The sequence below is a fragment of the Fragaria vesca genome, linkage group LG2 (assembly GCF_000184155.1).
Source record: "Fragaria vesca subsp. vesca linkage group LG2, FraVesHawaii_1.0, whole genome shotgun sequence".
NCBI lineage: Eukaryota > Viridiplantae > Streptophyta > Magnoliopsida > Rosales > Rosaceae > Fragaria > Fragaria vesca.
The window spans coordinates 4448556-4453922 of NC_020492.1; the positions used below are offsets into that span (position 1 = coordinate 4448556).

The 5367-nt window shown below is 34.3% G+C and overlaps 1 pseudogene across 1 annotated transcript in view; it reads left to right on the forward strand.

The window, feature by feature from the left end:
• The first annotated feature begins 467 nt into the window (after positions 1 to 467).
• Positions 468 to 5367, forward strand: part of LOC101296928 — a 15343-nt pseudogene continuing 10443 nt past the window's right edge. Inside the window, exon 1 of the transcript XR_184121.1 lies at positions 468 to 718. The product of XR_184121.1 is annotated as an uncharacterized LOC101296928 (transcript). The remainder of the gene's footprint in view (positions 719 to 5367) is intronic.

The following is a 5367-nucleotide window of genomic DNA, read 5'->3' on the forward strand; positions in this document are numbered from 1 at the left end:
CGTCGTCGTATATATATATATATATATATATATATATATATATATATGTATATGTAATGGAATAAATTCATTTTGGTTTTGTCCCTTTCTTAATTTCCGCTAGGTAAGAATAGCCGAATAGCATGATTAGCATCATCAATTCATCATGCATACTGGGAGAGGCACCCGGTTTGTGAGAAACAGTGTGTGAATCATAGCTCGATCTGTTGATGTATATTTTCGCAGGGACCCATATTCAGTCCCAACTCCCACAAATTAGAAATAAATTCTATCAATATATATCCAATGTCGACAAAGACACAGATGATAATATATTCAGAACTTTTCTTATATATACCTTACAGAATGCTCGGAGAACCCATCCATATCTAAAAATTTTGAACTACTCAACTGTAGCCAACTTCCATAAACATAGCTCTGTGATACATCTAGCTAGTGAGAGAACTGATTGAGATTTGAGAAGCAAAATGGGGATTCGTCTGCAAGAAATAGTTGTTCACGCCAAGCACATTATGCAGCTGCGCCGGCATGCCGCGACGTCGTCGAAGAACCAAATAAGGTGCAGCAGTACTGCTAGTAGTAACGTTGATGATGTGCCGAAAGGTCACTTCGCAATTTATGTCGGGGTAGAAGAAGAGAAGAAGGAGCGGTTTGTGGTTCCTATTTCATACCTGAAGCAACCAATCTTCCAAGACTTGCTGCTCAAGGCTGCCGAAGAGTTTGGTTATGATCAAACGGGTGGCATTACACTTCCCTGTGGAGTAGAAGACTTTACTAGTCTTACTTCTCGTCTAAATTATGTAAAGAGCTAGGAAGTAACTTGTATCTATATGTAGCTCCTTCTTCTATTGTTTCTCTTGTGAGTTTTGCAATTCTTCTTCTTCTTATTTTGGTGGGGTGATCCCATAGCTAGTCTCGACATCGTTGTGTAAACTGATGAGGCTTTCAACGCATATTTTTCATGTATATATAGAATTCTCCAAGAAAAACAAATTAAATAAGGGGAATGCATGTTTGGCATTTGTAGATCCTATATATACTCTCAATTTACGTACATGCACATTAGCACATAAACGATGTGGGAATCCAAACTTGAGATTGAAATGTTACGAGGATAGACGCTCTTAACGACTATATGAAGACTACCCAAATTAAACCCAGTACGCAAGAGTAGACTTCGCGGGTTCTATCGGACTAAAGCAACATATATATACAAATGAAAAGCATAATCTATTAGTACGGGAACTTTGGTTTACAAAGGTTTCAATTGCTTTTAGACGCAGGTTATACAAAATTAAGACCTAGACTAATTCTGAGATTAACTCTAACATTAAACTTTACTTCGACGCCACACTTCTAGATCAATATAAGCCAAAGTGGGAGGTGCTTGAGTGCTTCCAGTGTGGTAGAGTTAGGGAGACAACCTTTCATATGTTGCGGGAATGCAGTTGGGTGTAGAAAGTGTGGAGGCAGACCTTTCTAAGGGAAGTGCGTACAGTGGAATGAAAAAGATGTTTTTGGGTTGTTTTTACATGTTACTTCAGTTGCTGTTGAGAAAGAGCTAGAGTGGTTCTGTGTGATTTTATGGCATATTTGGCATGAGCGAAACAAGAGATGGTTTGGTAAAGAGGTGACTTCAGGAGAGTACTTGCTCAGTAAAATTATCTCTTGGTGGGAGTTATTTGAGCCTTTGAGGGTGCTAATAAAAAGAAATTGAGGAAGGACAAAGGAAGGAGGTTGCTGCTAGAGAGAGAGGTGCGATTCGGTGGGTGAAACCTAGAAGTGGAGTGGTGAAGCTGAACATAGACGGGGCATTGGATTCTAAAAGAGGAGTCTATGGTACGGGGGCTGTGTGTCGGGATGAGAATGGCAGTTGATTGGGTCTGCTAGCAGTGCCGGGAACAGGCTTCCTAATTAAGTCCTCATGATGTTGAGGTACTGGCCCTAGTCCACGGACTTCAATTCTGTGTTCAGACCGGATTTTCTTATCTGGAAATTAATTGAAGGCGATGCCTTGAATGTCTTTGCAGGATTGGATGAGTCTCTAGCTGACCTCATATATATGGACGAAGCTAAAAGTCTGATTGGCTGTTTTGAGGTGTGTTCCAAGAGGCTGCAATAGAGTAGCTCATGAGGCTGTAAAAATTGCAGTAGCTCTACCATATCCTACGGCAACCAATGGCGGACCTAAGATTTTAGCTTAGGGTGGGCTGAAATTTTTTTCTTTAAAATTTTTTAATTTTTTTCTTCTATATTTTACATAGAGTGCGGCTATTGGAACCTCCAAATTTACTCAGTTAACCTCACTTTATTATGAGTTATTGTATGTCAGATATGTCCTCTTACATAATGACTATTAAGGACAATAACAAAAAGAAGTAATATATTTATTTTCTCTAGATTTTCCAATTCAATAAGAAATATTGTATTATTTATTATTTTCCTTATATATTTTTATTTTCTAATTTTACTACATATTAAGCATTTATTTATTTAAGAAGAGCTAAAACTATGATTAATATCGATCATTTAACATAAAAATTTATGTTATCATACATGTTAAAAGCATATACATTATACAAGGTGCACAAATGTATTTGCAAAAAAAAAAATTCGATTATGTAAAATTAAATAACTATTGAAATAATATATCATGAATTACATAAAATAGCGGAAGAAAAAAAGAACATACATAGAGAAAAAATGGTTATCCTTATTAGAAAATTTTCTTGTTGACAAAAATAAGTTTATGATAGTCAATACCTTGTGTTATTTGATTTTGAAGAGATTTATGTTCTTTCATAAAGGAAAGAAATTATAATTAAAATATGTAGGTGTAATGATTAATATATTGAAATATATGTGAATAATATAAACAAAGTTATTTTAGAAATTTGAATAGAGGTCTAGTGAGCAAATAGCTGTATTTAAAAGTAAAATAGAGGTGTAGAAAGCATAAGAGGTACAATGAGCAAATTTGGAGGTCCCAATAGCCACACTCTTTTACATATCACATTTTAGATTAAAAACATATCAAATAATCACGTAGTTAACTGATCATTAAGAAATCAATATTATAACATTTTATAGAAATTTGATAACAAAAGTTAACGATAAAAGAACATACCTACTCAAATTGAACTCCATGCTCTTAAGTAGAAGCAAAATCTAATAACTAAGCACACAATCACCGCTCTAACAGTAAAGTAAATGAGTGTATAATCCTAAAACCTAACAAGACGAAAAAAACACAATCTAATAACTATGAATCAAACGTTGGTACTATTACAACTATATATCTATATATACACACATCATTAGCATTAGTCATCTACAATAAAGTAAGCAAACAATTGAGATTAGAATTAGAATATCAATAGAAATACAGTGTGATGGGATGATGAGATATTGAGACTATCAAGACATTAATCAATTGAGATTTGAGATGATGGGATATTGAGACTAAATTTGATCAAGGCATTAATCAATTGAGATTTGAGAACTAGGTCATATGACACGTACAAGACTCCAAGAGGATGACCGATATAACTAAGAATCATACATGCATATTAAAGAGAAAAAGTTTGGCACTTGGCTTAGAATTAGTAAGCAAGCAATTGAGATTAGAATTAGTAAGCAATCAATTGAGATTAGAATTAGAATATCAATAGAAATACAGTGCGATGAGATGATGGGATATTAAGACTATCAAGACATTAACCAATTGAGATTTGAGAACTAGGTCATATGACACATACAAGACCCTCCAAGAGGATGACCGATATAACTAAGAATCATACCTACAGATTAAAGAGAGAAAACTTGGCACTTGGCTTAACTGCTTCGGCAGAAGAGAATGGAGACGTATACAACGACAAAGAAAAAGAAATAAAGAGAAGAAAGTTGCCCTAAAATATACTAAAACAACAACTGCTTTTAATAAAATAAACAATATATATGTAATCAGATAAAAAAAATCATATGGACTAATTAAGTTCAATTACATAAAGAAATTTGGGGTATGTTGGTCTTCATAATTTAACTTTTTTAATTATAAATATGCAACAAAACAATGTTTTCTCAAAATCTGTGATAGCCCACCGTAGCCCGTGTGTAGGTACGTCTTTGGGCAACTGATGCCAAAGTCTTTAGTCTCTTTAGTAAATGCAGAAGCTAGTTTATGTGAGTTATATAGGAGCGTGGTACTCTTCCTAGTTTTTCTAGGTTTAATGAGGCCACTAAATGCTCCTCAAGATGTATTCGATCCATTCTTATTAATCGAAACAATTTTCTGATAAAAAAATAATCCCAATTGTCATGTTAAATATTTTAATTTTACAAACTTTTTTCTCTTTTGCATGAATTCTAGAAGGCAAAACAATAAATTTTAAAGATTTCTTCATGAATATACAAACTTTGAGAATTCTATAGATATAGAGGATCTCCTCTCTCTTCACACTTTTTGTATTACAAATGATGGTTTACATGAGCCTTTGGAGCCAAAAAATGGTAATTTTTCTTTTAAATAGAGATAATTTTAGTTTTACATGAGTTGTTAGAGATGCTAACACTTTTTGTCGTCCTTCTTCAATGCCATGATATATATGCGGTGAGAGGACATGACGTTGGCTTGGCTCTAGAGAAAGGTGGGAGGCATAGATCCGATTAGAATTGGTGAGGAGGAACTGTGGATGAATCGTCGTTATAGGACATACACCATTGATTGCTAGAAAAAGCGAGCGGGAGTCCGGAAACAAGACTTTCATCAATGGAGTTCCAAGCCACGTCAATTAGAATTTCTTGAGAATCGAAACCCTAGCTTGAGAGAGAGAGAGTGACAAAGAGACATTACGCTACGTAGTCCACACTATCTTGAGTTCTTGACCGATCTATCCTAAAAATTATTTCTTTGGTAAACAGGCTTAGAACAAAAATATAGAACTGAATGAAGGAAAATATAATCTCGGCCTTAATTGTTATTCCAAATTTCAAAATTAAATATCTACTCTTTTTTTTCTTTCTCTATTTTGATTAGATTTTAAAATTTTATAAGTACTACCGATAAATTAAAGAGAATATGATAGAAAAATTGTGAATTCTTGAAAAATTGTGAATAAATTACCGATCTTAAGGAGAAATTGTAGCGATCTTTCAAAAACACCCTTGAAATTCCCAGGTAATTGAATCGTATAGTTAGTGTTTTCACTGGCACATCCTCTCCCACACCACAGTGCGTGAACTCTGGCGTGGCCTATACTATTGAGAGAGAGGGGTAGTGGCTCAATGTTTGTGTCAAAAATAGCAAGGTATCTCCTATTATCAAGGTCTAAAAATCGATAATATCGGCGAAATATAGCCGATATTTTC